Source organism: Macrotis lagotis, chromosome 7, assembly GCF_037893015.1.
Source record: "Macrotis lagotis isolate mMagLag1 chromosome 7, bilby.v1.9.chrom.fasta, whole genome shotgun sequence".
Lineage (NCBI taxonomy): Eukaryota > Metazoa > Chordata > Mammalia > Peramelemorphia > Peramelidae > Macrotis > Macrotis lagotis.
In genome coordinates, this window is record NC_133664.1 from 172,026,939 (window position 1) to 172,046,862 (window position 19,924).

At 36.2% G+C, this 19,924-nt stretch overlaps 1 protein-coding gene across 1 annotated transcript in view; it reads left to right on the plus strand.

Moving 5' to 3' along the window:
• FRMD4A (FERM domain containing 4A) overlaps positions 1-19,924 on the plus strand; it is a 573,082-nt gene that overhangs the window by 102,173 nt on the left and 450,985 nt on the right. The window lies entirely within an intron of this gene.

Here is a 19,924-nt window from a genome sequence, read left to right on the forward strand (position 1 = left end):
GATTCCATTAGTTTAGGGAATAACCAGGTGAGGAGATTTCCACTCAAAGAAGATCATTGCTTTCTGTGCAACATAGAAACATAAAGCTTTGTCTAGAGCATGGAAAAGTTAAATTACTTCTCTAAGGTCACTAGGGTTGGTATGTGTCAAAGCCAAGTATTTTAAAAAAGCCAGGGTAACTACTTGGCACAGTGGATAAACTATCAGGACCCAAGTTCAAATCTGACCTCAGACACTTGCCACTTATTAGCAATGTGACCTTGATCAAGTCACTTAAACCTGATTGCTTCACATCTAGGGCTATCCCCAGTCATCCTGATTCATATCTGGCTACTAGCCCCAGATCGCTCTGGAGGAGAAAGTGAGAGTGGTGACAGCATATTAACCCCTGACTCAAATCCAATTCCTATACTTGTCATGGCATCGTCTACCTGATGTCATGGTCTTCTTGGAGATCAAAGGACAAACATCATCATTAGTGCCTTCAAGGCAGGATCTCTCTCCCTCTCTAATAGGTTTCAGCTCTTCATCTTCATAACCCTGGAGTTAACTTTTATTTCAAAGGTCTTCTCTTACCTCTAATCTTTTGACCTGGGGCAAATCACTTAACCACTCTTTAGTTTCCTCATGTGAATAAAAGGGGGAAGGTAAAATAACGACATTGACTTTTTTACAGGGTTATTGTTAGGATTCATTCAATGTCAAAATTGGAAGAGATCTCAGAGATAATCTAGTCCAAATACCATCAGTATCTGATGCATTGACGATAAACTCTCTCTATAGCATCTCTAATAATTGGTCATTCATCATTTTTTTATTCTATTGAAAGACCTCCATTGATGGAGAACTCAGTACTTACCAAGGGATTACATTTTTTTTACACAGTTTAAATTTTTAGGAAGTCCGAAATGTTGACCGACAGCCTAATAACTCCTTTAGGAAATAAGCAGAATAAGTATAATCCATCTTCCCTGGGATAATCATTCAGATGTTTGAATACATGTAATAATGTCTGGAAAAATACTTTGCAAATATACCCAGTGTTGTCACCAGAGAAAGAAATGGGCTGAAGAGCAAAATCACTAAGGAAAAAAATCTATATTACATTCACAAATCATACAGAACTTCCTAGTATGGCTTTTTTGAATCCCTGAAACATCAATGATTTGGTTTCAAAATCACCTGAGAGTTCACCACTTGAGTCACATATTTCTATGCTTTACAGAAGAAGTAAAAACTCCCCTTTGGCCTCTACTTACAGCTAGCTGAGGTACAGGGAAAAGCCTTAAACAAAATGGTAAAATGTTCCTCCACCTTTGTTCCAAAATGATCTTGGGATGAACACCATAAATCCTAGACATTGCCATTTCTACCTCAAAAAGAAAAATTGTACTCAATTGTACTCAATTGTACATCAAATCTAATGAGCATAGTTATTTCCTATTTGAAGACAGCTATGTGGTGTAGAGAATAAAGAACTGAGCCTTAAGAAATGAATATTTGATCTGAAATTTAGCCTCCAATACTAGCTGGGTGAGCCTGAGAAAGTCACTTAACCTCTGTTTGCCTAGTTTCCTCAACTGTAAAATTGGGATAATATCACCATCTAATTCCCAGGATTGTTATAAGGATCACATGAGATAATATGTAGAATAAGTACTTATTTCCTTCTCTTCCCTCTTCCTCCTTTCTCCATAGTTGTATCAAGGAATTCTTCCCCATTGAAGTTCATTCAGAAGATCAAGGAGATGTAGAGTCTCAAACTCAGGATCAAAATGATCTTACTATGACCCCATTGAGTCAAATTGAAATACACATTTTGGAGAAGTACAAACCAAGTTACACACCCAATTTTTTAGATTCTTGCAGGACAATGGTCCTTGCCAGTCTATTTTGTCCTTTAATACTGATGTTACACAGTGCCTACCTATACTTCCAAATCCTGAATGGCCTTCTCATCTCTGTCCCCTGCCTTTCTATATATTGATGACTAAACTTTCTGCCTTAAATGACTTGCATGGATTAACTTGATTCCCTAACAGGTTAATTAACCTGATATGCTTATTTTCCATAGGGTGCTTTTGAAAGCTACCACAGAGTAGTGGTGGATAGTCTTTTGATCTTAGTAATAGGAAAACTTGATTTCAAAGCCCACTTCTCTTTAAAGTAGTACCTTATGAACTTGGGCAAGTCATTTAACTTCTCAGTGTCTCAGGCAATTCTCTAATACTTAAGTTGCAAAACTCAGCTATGGGTTAAGCTCCATTAGATAGTTAGGTCCTGGAGGACAAGGATTGTCTTTTGGTCTTTCTTTATATCTCTAACTATAGATGGTACACATTGTCTTTTGACACTAGCAGTATTCTATACAAATAAAATCAGAGGTTCATATTCTTTAGCTACCCCCCAAAAAATATAAAAGACTCCCTCCTAAGAAATACATTTCTATCTTTATAGTACTGCTCTGGAAATAATATCTTAACTCCATGGGATGAACCAGTAATTTTATGTCTGATCTTGGCAATTGATTAAACCTTGTTACTTTATTTGTAAAATGAGGCATTTGAGCTAGATGATTTGTAAAGTCCCTGTTGGTTCTAAAAGTCTTTGAGTCTGTGGATCTAAGACTCTCAGAAGTATTTTAGGTATCATATATAGTTGATTGAGAATGAACTTTTTGATTGGGGAGGGGGATTTGTCTATAGATGAAGTCAGGCCTTCTTATATGCCTACCCTTTTCAAAACTACTCAAAAAAGTTCTGGCAGGCTGAGTCACACTGACTAAAAACTTGTCTAAAATACTATGATCCTACACATCATCATAAATTTGGTTAACATTTCAAATTCTTTTCCCTTCTGCTTCTGTTCCTTTATCAATATGTCTTCTCCCTGTTACCTCATTTTGCCTAGCTGTTTTCTTTATCCCTTTTCTTCCCCCCTCCCCCCCCCCAGAATGCAGGACTCCACTTATCAGGGTTCTGACAAAATATATCTCACTGGGAGTTGCTCATGGTAAATGAAGGGAAAAAGTTATTTTTTCCAAGTAGATTTCATTACTCAAAATATCTTGAATATCTATATCATCCCATTTTTAAACAATGAATATCTAGCAATCTGAGACAGTGATGTGGAATCTCAGTGGGAAGGAACACAGACAACTAAGTTATTGGCATGATTTCCTCTCTTCTTTAAAATAAAATCCCTCCCCTTTCCCAAAATAGCTGATAAATAGCCCTTTGTACTGAGGATGCTGTTGCTGCCACTGTTAACAATGTTGAAAATTAGACTGTGTGTTTTAAACTGTGAAGAGAAAACCAGGGTATTTGGAAAAGGGGAATATAAATAAGGAAATATCATCTTAAAATTATAGAGAATTCAAATTGGGAGTGGGGAAAGCATTTTCTGAAAACTCTCTAGTTTATGAGAAATGCACAGTTATATGTCATCCATAACCCAGGAAGAGAGAGATGCTCTCTTCTGACTACCCATAAAGCAAGCTTGTGTCCTAGGAATAGAGATCACCGACTGAGATCAGTCTTCTTTTGTATTTTCTGCTTCCTTATGTCTCCACCTTAGAGAACAGATTGGAGATACAGAGAATGGGTAGAAGGATTTACTCAGGAAAACCTGAATTTGAATCCTGCATCAGACTCTTATTAGCTGTGTGTCCTTGGACAAGATTTAAATGTCTCTCAATCTCATTTTTCTCATCTATTAAAATAGGGATGGTGAGACTGTCTACCTCATATGTAAAATGCTTTGTAAACTTTTAATATTGTATAAATATAAGTTCTGGTTGTCATTAAAATCTCTTTGACATAGCTCAAGTCTATGGACACAATTAACTTAAGTCCCTTCAGAAAGAGTTGATGAATATACAAAGTAAGAAATACCAGGTACAAGGCAGCTATTTATTTCCTTTACCACAAAATAAATGCTTAAAACACAGACAACACACGAACAGACATTAATAAAAATGTAAGGTGAATAGCACTTGTAAGTTACTTGTCTCTTTGTATATAGATGCATTATTTACCAAAAGGGGGCATAAAAAGGGTATTCATGTGAGAAAAGCAGCTTGAGACAATTCTGAGAACCTCAAAGAAAATTCCCCCTCAGAAAAATTTTACTGAAAGGATCTGTCTGAAATTATCCCCAAGGCACAAGTCTATTGGTGACTGTTTTTAGGGTTTTGAAGAATAAAGCTGAGAAAATATAAATTACTTCCAGACTTTGGGGAAACTGTTTATTATTTTAGAATAATTATTATTCTAAATAATTATAGAATAATTATAGAAATATAATTAGGTTTTTAAATTTAATTAAAAGATCCTTCTCAAAAGAAGATCTTGATTTTAGGCATAAGAAGCCAGAGATGACCAGATGAAGACAGAAGATGAGAAACCAACAATCAGAAGAATGAGAAGAAAACTCAGCCACCTGATGATAGAAGTACCTGGAAGAGTCTACCCTGTTCGACTTTAACTGAGCAGGGTAGAGGCACAGTAGAGCATTTGGGCAGCTGCCTTGGGCTGAGTCAGAGGAGAGAGCTGTCCAAACCCAATGGTTCTGCAACTGCTCTTTTGATTGAATAAAAGAGAGTTTAACAATGTCAGAGGCTATAGAAAGTAGTCAGGATGACAGTTGAGAACAACCATCAGATCTGGTTTTTTTTTTTAATCTTATTTATTTCAGTCAGTGGGGTTAAATGACTTGCCCAAGGTCACACAGCTAGGCAATTATTAAGTAACTAAGGCCAGATTTGAAGTCAGGTCCTCCTGACTCCAGGGCTGGTGATCTAACCACTGTGCCACCTAGCTGCCCTAGATTTTGTTTTAAGAGATCCTGACCATTTAGTAGAGGATAAGTAAGGATGAACTCTCAAGTCAAATACAAAGAAAGGGTTAAGAAGTAAGTGAGAAAAAGCTGGAAACAACAAATCTAGAAATTTGTTTTTTGAGGAAGTTGTTTTTTGGTTTTGTTTTTGTTTTTTCTAGACATTTGGGTGAAAAAAGAGAAGAGATAAAGAATAATCACTTGAAATTGTGGTAGTATCCAGTGAAGATTTTTTTCCTTTTTTGGTTTATTTATTTTATATTATTACAATAATTTTGTTATAAGAGTAAACATTAAACCCCCCCTCCCCCCAAGAAGATGAGAAACCTCCAGAATAGTGAGAGAGAGAGAGAGAGAGAAATGTACTTAAGTCTATGTTTAGATTCCAATGGCTCTGTCTCTAGGGTGAGTTGCTTTCTTTATCATAAGTTCAACAGAGAAGTTGCTTCAATATTTTTCACAAAGTTGCTATTACTAACTGTATTTCCCTCCATTCTATTCCTCCCCACTTTCATTTATTCTTTTCTCTCTCTCTCTCTCTCTCTCTCTCTCTCTCTCTCTCTCTCTCTCTCTCTCTCTCTCTCTCTCTCTCTCTCTCTCTCTCCTTTCATCCTGGTCCTGTCCAAAACTGTGTTGTAACTGAGTACCCTCTGCCACAATCTTCCCTCTCTTCTATCACCTATTCCACACTTCCCTTCTCCCATTTCCCCTTATCCCATCCCTTTCTTCACATTTATCTCTAGGGTAAGATAGATTTCTATACCCTATTAAATGTGCATGTTATTTCCTCTCTGAGCCATTTCTGATGAGAATGAAGGCTCACTCATTCCCCTTTGCCTTCCCCCATTCCACTTCATTGAAAAAGTTTTTTCTTGACTCATGTGAAATATCTTAACTCCCTTCCTCTCCTTTCTCTTCCTCCCAGTACTTCCCTTTATCATCCATTGACTACATCTTTTTACTATATTATACCATTTTCTTCCAGTCCTTCCTGTTCCCTGTCTATATATATTCCTTCTAACAACTCTTATAAATGAGAAAGTTCATACAAGTTACCAATATCTTCTTCCCATGCAGGAATACAAACAGTTCAATATCATTAAGTTCCTCATAGTTAGTCCTTCTTGTCCAGCCCCTCTTTGATTTACCAGAGTCCTGTACTTGAAAACCAAGCTTTCTGTTCAGCTCTGGTTATTTCAATAGAAAAGTTTGAAAGTCCCCTGCTTCATTGAAAGTCCATCTTTTCCCCTGAAAGAGGATGTTCAGTTTTGCTGGGCAGTTGATTCTCAGTTGTAAACCAGGATCTTTTGCCTTCTGGAATATCATATTCCAATCCCTACAAGCTCTTAATATAGATGCTGCCAGATCCTGTGTAATCCTGACTATGGAGACTTGATAGTTGAATTGTTTGTTTCTGGCAGCTTTTAGTATTTTCTCTTTGACTTGGGAGTTTTGGAATTTGGCTATGATATTCATGGAAGTTTCTCCTTTGGGATCTTTTTCAGGAGGTGACCAATGAATTCCCTCAATTTCTATTTTACCCTCTGCTTCTACAGGGCAATTTCGTTGCATTAATTTCTTGAAAAATGAAGTCTATGCACTTTTCCTTGTCATAACTTTCAAGGTAGCCCAATATTTTTTGAAATATTTCTTCTGGATCTGTTTTCAAGGTTGCTTGTTTTTCCAATGAAATATTTCACTTTTTCTTCTAATTTCTGGCTTTTTTGGAAGAGTTTTATTTCTTCCTGATTTCTCGCAAAGTCATCAGCTTCCTTTAGTTCCATTCTGCATTTGAAGGAGTTATTTTCTGCTCTGCTTTTTAAGGCATTCTTCTCATTTACCTTTTGTTTTGCTTTTTCCATTAGGCCTAAACTGGTTTTTAATATATTATTTTATTCAGTATTTTTTTTGTATTTCTTTCACCAAGCTGCTGACTTGGTTTTCATGATTTTTCTGCATTGCTCTCATTTCTCCTCCCAATTTTTCCTCCACCTCCCTTAATTGTTTTTCAAAGTATTTTTTGAGCTTATCCATAGTCTAAGCCCATTTTCAATTTTTCTTGAAGGTTTTGGATACAGAAGCTTTGATTTTGTCATCATCTGAGTATGTATTTTGATCTTCAATGGGGCCAAAGTAATTTTCTATGGTCAGATTCTTTTTTTCTGTTATTTACTCATGTCCTCAGCCCAAGACAAATTTACAGGACTCCCAATGCTTTGGAGGGGTTTTGGGACACCCCACTGGGAACTTTATTCCTCCAAGGTCTTATGTTCTCTAACCTGTGCTTTGATATATAGATGACCACAGGAATTCCCCTCTGTCCTGGAGCTCTGAGGAGGATCCCTGCTATCTTAGTATGTAAGGCCATACCAGGATCTGAGTGTGGGCAAACAGCAGAGTCCTGCCCCAGAGAAAGCAGAGAGATTTCTACAGTCTCTCCTGACCCCCTTACCATCTGTGGGTGTGCTCTGGAGGTGCAGGCTAGTTTCCCCTGATTCTTGCTGCAGGTTCTGTGGCTGGTGCTCCTCATTCTACATTCATTCTGGTGTAGCAGAGCTCTCTCACCCCCCATTCAAGCTGTTCCTGGTGATCCCTGGGCTGGGCTGAACTGGGCTGGGGCTTGTGAAAGACACTTTTCCTACAGAACTTGTAAGTTATCCTGGACTGGGAAAATGTATCACTCAGTCTTTCTGTGGATTCTGGCCCTCTAAATTTTGACTAGAGTCATAATTTGCTGGCTTTTGGAGTATATTGGGGAAGGAGTTTCTGGGAAATGATGCCTTCACACCGCTATCTTCTAGTGAAGATATTTTAAGGATATGTGATATTTGGACATGTTTAGAGTCAGTGAAAAAAGGAATCAGTAAATTAGGAAATATTGAAGAATTAGAGGGGGGTGGCAAGTTGATATAAAATCAGGAACAGGGTCAAAGGTACTTTAGAGTACTCAGGGAGGTAGACCATCCCTTCATCAGTGATTAAAGGAATAAAGGGCAGAATTAGGTTTATGTCAAGGGTTTATGAGAAACAGAGTAAAGGAGAAGAGGGAATCCATAATCAATGGTATCTATTTTCTCAATAAAGAATAAGACAAATTCTTAACTCTGTGTGTAAATGGAGATGGGGTGGCATGCCAGGCTTGAAGAGAGCAGAGAAAGTTTAGGAGTAGGTTAAAATTGTCACCTTGCTGTAGTGAGGGTCCAGTTGAGATGACATAACTCATATTTGCAGTGAACCCACCCAACAGGATTATGCAACTTTCTCCAACTTTATTCAAAAACTTATGAGAGACAAATGGTGATAGCAGTCCAATATTTGTTTCTGGGAAGTTATGATCAGAGATGGGCAGGGAAACAAGGCGGAGGAAAGGATAATGTAAACTTGAACTGATTAACTAATCAAGATTGAAAGGGAGAAAAATTAATCTACAACAAAAGTAATGGCTTCATAATAATGCCTAAGAGGTAGCAGGATTGGAGATAATAGTGAGGATGAAAGATAGATGTAGGAGGAATGAAACAGAAAAGAGACAGAATTACTTTTGTCATTCAATTGTTTACAGTTGTGTTTGACTTTTCATGACCCTATTTGGAGTTTTCTTGGCAAGGATATTGGAGTGATTTGCTATTTCCTTCTCCAACTAATTCTATAAATGAGGAAACCGAAGCAAATAGGATTAAGTGACTTGTCTAGGGTCACACAGCAAATAAATGTCTGAGACTGGATTTGAACTCAGGGAGATGAGTCTGCCTGTCTCCAGACCTGACACTCTATCTACCATCTAACTGCCCTGAGATGAAATGATAGGAGGTCATATTTAAGTAAAGTAATTTTAGTGTATTTAATTGTGGGAGTAGAACAATTACAGAGGATAGCAAAATCAGTAGTCTTACGGATGACTAGGACATAGAAGCTGGGTAAATTAAGCAAATGGGAAGTCCAATATAATATGGGGGAACATCAAGTATGCTGAAGTATTCTGGCAAAAGTTGAGGTGGCAAAGGAGACTATAAACTCATAAAAGAGAATAAACAACACATATAATAATAATACAATGCCATCAACAGTAGCACTTATAAAATACATTAAATTTTATGAAGTCTTTAATACATATTGACTCATTTGATCCTCATAATAACCCTGTACTTTAATTCCTGTTATTATCCCTATTTTTCAGATGAAGAATCTGACCTTTTCATATTTACACAGCTAGTAAATGTCTTAGGGCAGGATTTGAACTCAGCTCTTCTGGGTTCCACGTCCTGGGCTCTATTCATCCTGGGTGCCAACATCAGCATCTAATACCAGAAAGAAGCAGAGCTGATCCAGCTATCATAATTGAGAAAGCTAAGCAGAGGGACCTGTTTGGTGAATAGTCTAAGTAGGAAAGGACAAACACATATCCTGTATAAGTCATGGTTCTGGGGTTTTATCCCAGCTGAAACAGTTCTCTATCCCTGAAACTGTGGTTTCTGATTTTCCTGCAGAACTGCTAATGCTATCTGCTAGGTAATCCTCCTACTTTTTTGTTGTTGTTGTTGTTGCTGATTCTTCACTAAATGGTAACTGCTGTGCAACCTCTTCTCTGAATGAAAGTGATCTGAATCTTTTGTTGGTTAGCCCTAATCTCAACTCTTCTTTGACTCAGACCAGCTGCCCAAATCAAAAACTGTCTTTTTCAGCCTTTGTTTCTGCTTCTATCTGATCTTTGGTTTGAAGTGAAAAAATTCCATTTTTCCTGACATCATTTCCTGACATCACCATATAGATGGCCCCTAGAACTCTACTTTAGCAAGACCATAAAACAGAAGGGCAGTAATGACTTTTATCTTCTATTACTGGTTTTGCCCAAGTCACCTATCTCTCTCTCCACTAAATTAATCTATTGAATTACATTTTAAGTGATCAAATTGTTGATCCAAATAAATAACTGATTGGTAAAATTTTAGTCATGATCATCATCACTAAAATTTCATTGAGAACTAGTTACATATAGGACACTGTGTCATATTGGGTAGTGTGAAAGAGGGAAGAAAAGGGCATTAGGCAGTATAGAAGTGGTCATTTTTGTGAGAAAAAAAGCTCTTTCTAGTGTCACCTTAAATCACATGATTAAACCACCAGCTCAGTAGGTAAAGGCCACTCAACAATAGAATTAATTTAGAAAGTCTTAAATGGTGCATAAATGTCCCATCACAAACAGGTTTAACATGATTGTTTGCTTTCTGGTGACATGCTCTGCCTTATGACCTTTGACATGATTTTCTAGTCTCTATACCTTAGTTTTACCACTGTTCTCAGTGAATTTTGACAATAAAGATGAAACTTTGAGTAAGTAGATTTTCCCTTTCCCTAACGTTGGAGGAAGAAAAGTGTCTTGGCAGTGATAGTTATCCTACAATGATCAGGTTGACTCTGGCCCTAAAGAAACCAACTTGCTAATTGCTAATCATAGGCCTTGATCCTACTATCAATCCCTTACCCTGGAGGGATCTATTTAGAGCAGGAGCCTTTGAAACCTGCCTTGCTTTATTCTACTATCAGGCCCTATGCTCATTCCTCAATCCCACTGACCGACCTTTCCCTAATCTTGACCACTTAAAATCATAAATATAATGATTTTAAAACTAATTCAAAAAAGGCAGCTAGGTGGTAGAGCATATTGGGTCTGACATTAGGAAGACTTATCATCCTGAGTCCAAATATGGCCTCAGATACTTACTAGTTGTGTGACCCTGGGCAAGTCCCTTAACTCTGTTTGCCTCAGTTTCCTCATCTATAAAATGAGCTAGAGAAGGAAATGGCAAAGCATTCTGGTAACTTTACTGAGAAAACCTCAAACTTGGTCATGAAGAGCCTGATATGACTGAACAACAAATAGTAATTCGAAGTTTCGTAGACTTAAAGCTGGAGGGAATAGAAGTCATTATTCTACAGATGATCAAATAGGCCAAGGAAGATTAAATGAGTTCCCCAAAGTGACACATATAGAAAGCTTCAGAGAAAAAAATTTGAATCCAGGTCTTTTGAATTCAGACACAATATTCTTTTCTTAGTAATACATTACCAGTGTTTTTCTCTAATCTGAAAGCTTTGCCAAATTCAAAGTCTTGATTTTCTTTCTAAAACCAGGGATAACTTTGAAGTAAATATTTCCAAAAGGTTAAAAAATGCTAAGTCAAAGAAATAATAAGCAATGAAGTGTTTAAGGCATTTTAGCTTTTGGGGTTTTTTTTAAGTTTTTGCAAGTCAAATGGGCTTGTGGCTTGCCCAAGGCCACACAACTAGGTGATTATTAAGTGTCTGAGACCGGATTTGAACCCAGGTACTCCTGACTCCAGGGCTGGTACTTTATCCACTGCGCCACCTAGACATCCCTGCATTTTAACTTTTTTACGAAATATTTTAAAAGTGTTTCTTATATGTTTTGCATAACTTCATATAGATAGATAAGATAGAGAGAGAGAGATAGAGATAGATGTAGATGTAGATGTAGATATAGATATGTATATTTATATCTATTTATCCCTATCTCTATATCTACATATATCTATATATCTATATTATAGATAGATTGATTGATATCATATTACTTGCCTTCTCATTGGGTAGGGGAAGAGAGAGAGAATTCAAAACCCAAAATCTTAAAAAGTAAATGTTAAAATAAATAAAGAATAATTACTTTTTTAAAAGGAAAAAAATGTTCCTTCCTCAAAAACAAGGTTGATTCTTTACCCAGGTTTCCTCGGGTGTTTATGAAACTTAGAGAAGATCTATGATTAGTGAACTTAACTATTCCAGCTGAGACAGCAGACTCTATAGAGACCAGTATCACAATGAACTCTGGATACCGGTCAAGTACATCAGATAGACTTCCCTTTCAGTGGTCTTAAGTTACAAAAATGATTTATGTTTTTTCTCAAGGAGAGTTGGTTTCCGTTCTGAATGTGGCTTACAGTCATCAGCAGAGCTCTGAACAGCGTTGGGCTTATCCTTTCTTTTCATTGGCTTCACTCAAACCGGGCTAGAAAAGCCCCCACACTTAGTGTTTCCATGCATGGAGCATGGAAAGTCATATCAGATTGGTAGGTTATCACAAACTACCATTCAGGAATCTCAGCTCTTTCCTAGGTAAGAGTAGCTCTCTCTGGTAAATGCCAGGTTTGCTTCTTTTCCCTACAGAGTAATTGCTGCTGAGAACTAGGTACAGATCTTGACTTGGAATCAAAGAAGGTGAAAGAAACTGGCTCCAGTAATCAATCTCCCAGTTCAATGACCACCATGCCCACTTTACACATTCTTCTTCCTGTATCACTCTCATTCTGTATTAGATTGAGAATTAATAGAAAGGAAGGAAAAGGAGGTACTGCAAAATGGATGCCCATTAAAAGAAGCTTGAACCCTCTCTGGAACTGGTGGGGGATTCAATCTTTTTAAATTTTGGGTACAAATAATTCTCATTATTCCACAGCTAGTGATCCAGTCTGTGGATTAAAATTCAATTCTCAGAGAAGAGACTTCAAATTTCCAACTTTTAAATTCTGTAATCCCCTAGCAATTTATGGTTTACAGGGCTTCTTAGTATGCATTATCTATTTTATTTTTGCAAAACTCCTATAATTTAATTATTATTAATCATCATAAGTCCAAACATGATTTCAGAATTGTGAATGGTTTTCAAATAGAAAAACTCCTTTCCTGAATGCAGGTTACAACTGTTGGGGAGGCCTAAAGGTAAAAGGAAAAGAGAACTAAAAAGTATGAGATGGCTAGATAGTGTCACGGAAACAATTGACATGAACTCATATAGACTTTGAGTGATAGTAGAGGATAGAAGGACTTGGAATGCTGTGGTCCATGAAGAATCAGACATGACTGAATAAAAAGAAATAATGTAGTCTTAGAAAGTTGACTGGACTGCTGATAGGTTAAGTAAGTTGCCTACAGTCACACAGCAAGTATGTGACCAAGACTTAAACTCTTATCTTCTTGATTCTTTTATCCATTCTACCCTGCTGTTCAGTTTTATAAGTAAATCAGTCAAGGCTCAAAGAGATTGCCTTGCCCAAGGTCACAAAGTTACTAAGTAACTAAGACCTTCTAATGCCACTCTTCTATCACATTATATTGCATCTTGTCTGAAATAAATGGTCTAAACTGAGTCTGCTTCCTGAAGATGTGTTTATTGATTGGGCATAATTAAATGAATGAGAAAATTATTTGAATTTTCTTAGAGGAAATATTGGAATAATGGAGATATAATCACTTCAAATACTTAGTATAGGATTACTGAGAAATTTTTGCTGGCATATAGTAGTACATCATAATCCTCATTTTACAGCTGAGAAAACTGAGGCAGTAAAAGGTTCAGGAATGTGTTAAATTACTAACCATTAGAGGAAATTAAAAAATACCAGGAAATAAAATTTCCAAGCCCTAGACCTCTAATACATGCTTTTGCCAAATTACATAATATCCTGAAGGTATAAAGCAAAGAGTGCTTGATATCATTTTCTTCTTCCACACACATAGACAAACAAATCAGTGACCTTCTGCCCCTGACCATCAGAAAGTCTTGGTAATATGGGTGCCAGTCTCATAGAACAGAAATGATGTGTTTTGGGTCAAGGAAATAATAATCCCACAATTCATGAAAACAATATATCAAAAAGACTACTGACTCAGTAAGGCAAGTTTATTTTATTCTCATCAGACTTGAAAGAAGCAGGAAAGTACTCCCCAATTAACCCCAATAAAAGTTTATGTCTCAGAGAGGTGAATATTCGAAGGTCAGCTACTGTACAATAGATTGTGCTATAAACATTCTCATGAAGCTAGGAAAATGTTCTTTCCTTAAAAAACTGTACATCATAGAACACAAGGTTAATAATTCAATGTAGTGCTTTTCTGACTCTTTTAAAAATATACATTTTATTGATGTATCACCCCATTTCCTTTCCTCAAAGAGCCATCCCTTATAACAAAGAATAGAAATTGGAGTGAGAGATCCAGTTCAGTAAAACTAACCAAACAGTTGACATTAAACATATTAAATATAGTGTTCTACATACATTTTTACAAAAGATGGGAAGGGGAAACACTGTAGAGAAGAGCCTTTTCTTATCTCTTTTTTAGGGCCAAACCTAGTCATTAAAATCTCACAACATTTAATATGGGTTGTATTGTTGTTATTATGATGTCCATTTACATTGTTATAGTCAGACTTCTCTAGTTGAAACTTGAAATATCAATGAAGAATGTGTTCAGGAAAGTAGATGTCTTTGTTTGTGTGTGTGTGTGTGTGTGTGTGTCCAGGAGGATGTGATCATGTGTGTTGAAGAGAGAAATCAAAAGAGGGAGGGAAAAAAAAGGGAGATATCTGTGATTAAGTGAAAATATGCAGCCTAAACTAAAAGTTTAGGATCTAGACTAGAATTAGATTCTAAAGTAAAATTAGTTCTTTTTGAAAGAATCCTAATCATTCATGCAGGCAATAGTAAATTGATAGGGAGAGGGGAAAATTCTGAAATGATAAAAGTCCCTTTCTGAATTCCTTTTCTACCTTTCAGTATCATTCACCCCCACCAGGGTACATAGTGTCCTTGTTGCTCTTGGAACTCATGTCATTGATGAAATGCATCCCCAAACTAATGCACACTGAAATAACTCAATTCTTTAAAATCACAGTAAGTTTTTTGAAAGCACTTTCTCTTAATGGCAAGATATGTATTAAATGTTTTTTAAAAAATAATTATTTTTTTAACTATTTCAATATAATTGTTTTTCTTTATAATTTAAAATATTTTATTTTAGGCATCTAAAATCATTATCTGAGAAGAGATCTGTGGGCTTTGACAAATTGCCAAAGGGGTCCATGCCTAGGTAGAGGCAGCACAGAGTCAAGAGTAGTGTGTTGGAGCTAGTTAATGCTGACTATTGAAAGTAAATTTGTTATATTTGCACTATAACCATTTATGCCTCAGCAACTGCCAACTCTACAAATCAGGGTGTGATTGATTGTTGTACTAATCTTAAGAAAATAATGAAAAAAATGTTAATAATACAGGTTAAACTGAAAAGTTTATCATACATCTATTATTTTTTCCGCAGAAGACCCAATTGTTAAACATTTACCAGAATACCACCAGAAAGACCTGAGATCAAAAGCAACCTCAGGCACAAGTTGTATGACCCTGGGCAAGTCACTTAACCATTCTGGGCCTTAGTTTCTTCATTTGTAAAGTGTTTATAATAATAAATTAATTCATATTTTTAAAATACTTTGCTAATCCTAAAGTGATACATAAATTATATATTATTTTAATATATAAATTATTACTATTATCAATATTATTCCCCTGCTATAAACAAAATATTTCTTTCTTAATTTTTTATATTACTTTAATATAGATTTCCCATTCATTAAAGGAGTTTGCCTCAGGAATTACCCTGTCTTTCTTCCTCTCCTCCTTGGTTCCACACTTCCCACTCCCCCATCCAAACTCCATCCCTGCCCAAGTATTTTAAACATACCTCTGAAATCTTTATCCCTTTAACTGAACAATGTCCAGAGGGTTTGTACATTTTGTTAGCAATTATTTTATCTTAGTCATTTTGACTTATCATTACTACTAGAAAGTTTGTTTGTTCATAGAAGATTTCCTTATAGTAAATATTTTTCTGGACTGTTTCATTTTTGTCTTTGTATAATAGTGAGCACTTAATTAGTGCTCATTGAACTTAATTGAATTGTTTGAATTGAACTAAATATATATATATATATATATATAATATATATATATAATATATATATATATATATCTTTGTAAGCTTTCCAAGGTCTCTTTGCTTCTCAAATATCTGTCTTTAGAGATCATGTTGAATTTTGCTAAGTTGAAAATTTTAGGGTTGTGATCATTCTTAACTTTTTGAATATTGTACTGCAATTTCCTGCCTATCATTAAAATTAAATACTTTGGCCATAAAATAATGAGAAGAGAAAATTTGTTGGAAAAGCCCCCTGATGATAAGAATGTTAAAGGCAAAAGAAAAAGAGGATGGCAGAGGATGAAATGGATAGATGGTATCATGGAAAAATGAATATAAGCTTGGACAGACATGGGAGACAGTGAAGGATTGAAGGCCCTCTATGATCTATGAAGTCAAGAAAATTTGGACATGATTAAAAGACTGAACAACAAAAATTACAATTTCTGCAAAGCCATATTGCCTTCTTTGCCAAGATTAGTGTAATTATAATTTTTATTCCTATTTTATTTCTTCACTTCTTGCATCTTATACTTTTACCCCTTATTGTGGAGGTTTAACTATAATGTGTTTAAAATAAAAAAAAAACAACTATGATGTGTATAGATAGACTAAATATGGAAGCTTTCTTTTGAGGGTCTTGCATATTCTTTCTGTTTTGGGGGTTTTTTTTTAGGTTTTTTGCAAGGCAAATGGGGTTAAGTGGCTTGCCCAAGGCCACACAGCTAAGTAATTATTAAGTGTCTCAGACCAGATTTGAACCCAGGTACTCCTGACTCCAAGGTCAGTACTTTATCCACTATACCACCCAGCCGCCCTCTATTTGTGTTTTATTGAGTTTAGCACTGAGTCTTTTTGGTGAAGAAACATAGCCAAATCTAGGAAAAATTCTTTGACAACTTATTTCTTTATGATTTCAGATTTCCTGAAACTCTTGTGTTATGATGCAGATCTGACACTCCGACCTTCATGTTTTTGAATAGTTTGAATAACCTATCAATTTCTTTAAGCATGCACTTCCAGCAGCTTTAAACTGTGAGTTGTTTTCTGCTATAACTAGTCAACAGTTTGCTTCCAAAGATTTTTTAAAAATATATAACATTTTCTATATGGGTAATTTTCTTTATGATTTCCTCTTTTTCATAGCTATCATAAATGTTTTCATCTGCTTTTATACTTTCTTCATGATCTTATATTTAGTCCTATAATTATTTTGGGATTATCAATACCTGCTTCCTTTAGTTAAATGGGTCATTTATCCATCTACTTGAACACTCATTTGAACATGCTGTTGGATATATATACTGGAGATATATCAGCTAGGTGGTGAAGTGGATAGAGTGCTGGGCCTGGAGTCAGGAGACTCATCTTTCTGAGTTTAAGTCTGGCCTCAGACACTCATTAGCTGTATGACACTGGGCAAGTCACTCAACCCAACACAGTGCCAATAAATGTCTATTGATTTCCTAAGTAAATTGTTTTCAGTGAGATTGTCAATTAAGGAATCTCATGGGCCTCTTGTGACAAGTGGCCTTTGAGGTTGGACTTAAAGGAAGCTCGACATCTTGCCAGGTAGTTGAGAGAAGGGAGGGCTCCAGGTATGGAGGAACAACTTGGTCACAGGTAGAAGAACAGGAAATAGAATATTGCACATGGCACTTGAGCTGGAGTGAAAATGTGTGAGGGAGCCTGGAAAGGTAAGGTTTAATACCTGGAAAGGTAAGAACTTTAAATGGAAAAGAGAAGAGCTCTGTCCAACCCCTTACCTCATCCCTAAGTTCATTGGGTGTCATCGGAGATTCCCTCAGAAGGGAAGTTACATGGTAAGGTGAGAACCAAGTTTTTAAACTAGCACTTTGACAGTTATGCCTTCCCTCTGCTAATTATCCCTAATTTATCCCATAGATAGCTTGTTCACACATAGTTGTTGACATGTAGTCTCCCCTTTTAGACTGAGAGCTCCATGAGAACAAAAATTGTCTTTTTGCCTTTCTTTGACTCTTCAGAACTTAACATAGTACCAGAAATATAGCAGGCAATTAATAAATGTTTACTGCCTGGCTATACTGACAAGAGAGTCTGTAGTGGAGAAACCAATTATAGAAAGGTGAGCTGTTACTATTGTCCTGACACTGAGTCTGAAGCACCGACTCCACTTCCCCCAAAGAGTCATTTCTCAGAGACACACAGATATGTGCATGTCTTCTCTCTAGACCAACATTAGCTCAAAGATGAGCATATAAAGCCAACTTAACGTTTTAATTAATCTTGCTTCAGTCTGCTTGGTCTTACTCTCACTCTCAATCCACTCATATTTGGTAGGTTGAATTTTTTTCTTTTGATAAATTAGGTTCTATTTTGTTTTTCTTATCCAAAAATGGTACTAGTTCCCTGTGTGTCTTAGATATAACATGACCTGGTGGGGAAAAGATTGGATTTGGATTCAAAAGACCTGGTCTAGCTCTGTCCCTGACCAGACATGATCATGGTCAAGACACTCACTCTCTTTGAGCCTCAGCTTCTTGATTTGTCACATGAGAAGGATGGACCAGATGATCTCAAAGATCCTTTTCCAGACTTATAATTCTTTTAAATTAAAAATCTGAAGTCTATCTACCACCCCATATCCCATTTTGTTTGGCCAAAGTGCCTTCCCCACCCCCTGGTGTGTCATGGTTGTTGCTGTTGTTTGTCCTTCATTCTTGAAGAGGATGGGTGATGATCAAGAAAGTGATACCAACACTTGCAAACAAATTGGATTTAAGTGAAAGAGGGCTATGCAAAGTCACCAACCTTACTCTATCTTCAGGAGCATCCAGATCCAGTGGCAAAATTTAAATCCAAATGATCACGGTTGCATAGGAAGAATTTGGTCTTTTTAAGCTTTAAGACTTTTCCAAGTCTCAGTTTTACTGAGCTAAAAGAAAGGCATTTTACATAATTACTTTGGAAGCTAAAAATCCACATGTGGTCTCCGAGTGCTGAATGTTGCATTGGGATCTATGATTTAGTTGCTAGATATATGTAATCATATGCAGTCAGACAGCTCCCTGGTGATGTTACGTTTGGAATGGGGGACTCCAGAGCATATGTTCCTTCACCAAAAAGACTCAGGGCTAAATTTTGCTTATTTCTATGCCATAAAGCCTACTTTCTGAAGAGAGAAGGGAGAGAGAGAGAGAGAGAGAGAGAGAGAGAGAGAGAGAGAGAGAGAGAGAGAGAGAGAGAGAGAGAGAGAGAAGAGAGAAGAGAGAGAGTGACAGAGACAGAGACAGAGCAGGAAATATAGGATACATTCTGCAGTAACCCAGCTAAAGTTTGTGGACAAAGCTGATAGTTGTTTTTTGACTTCCATTTTTGGAATTTGGTCAAATGTAATTATGTGCTTTTTCTAGTTTCTATCACTCCATTAAAAATGAGCTCAGAATTTTGAAAAACAAGCTCAGAGATTATTTGGAAGGGAAAGAATTTAATATTTTCTCTCTCAGACTTCAGTGGTTTTCATCCATATCTCATTTACCCTGATAAAATCCCAAAGAATTAATAGAAAATGATATTCCATAATTAGAAACTTGAGGTTTTGAGAATATGGTTTTCTTACTGCATGTTCTATCCATTGAAAAAGCAACTAAAAATTGAAAAACTGACCATGATATTGGATAACAAAACATACTCTTCTTAACAAAGAAATGAGGAATTAGTAGAAAAGAATATTGCATACATTGTCACTCCTCATGCACTGAGTATTTTGCTGCACTGTTTTTGCTGATTAAAAAAGAGGGTTCTTCTCAGAGCTAGGGGTACAAAATAAATATTTCCAAAATTATTGTAAAGGGCATCAGTAAATTTTATAGGGAGACTGAGCACCAGACAAATTCAAATCTCTGATTGAATATAAACATACTGTTTCAATATATGCTACATATGTTCCTCATGAAAACCATCAGAATTCTTCCCTATTTCCACCATTCCTAACTTTATAAGTGTATTCATATGTTTGGAAGGAACAGGAGAAAAAAGGGAAGGAAGGTGTTAAGAGTCATCACCCCACCCCCAAACCAGGACTTTCCCAATCCCTTCTCCCCAGTTACATCTAGTAGGAAAAAAATCATAATTAAGGGTCTATTCAGTTTAAGTCCTAAGTAAGTTTGAAGGGACAGATTCACTAGTAGAATACTGAATTCCCTTTCCTTGAGAAAAGCTGTGATATTTTATTTCTAAGGGATAGGGTTTGTTGCCTTTGATGTTGTTGACTTTACCCTATCTACCAATACAATATAAGCAGCCTCTATTTCATTTTTTCTTCTAAATAAATTTTTGA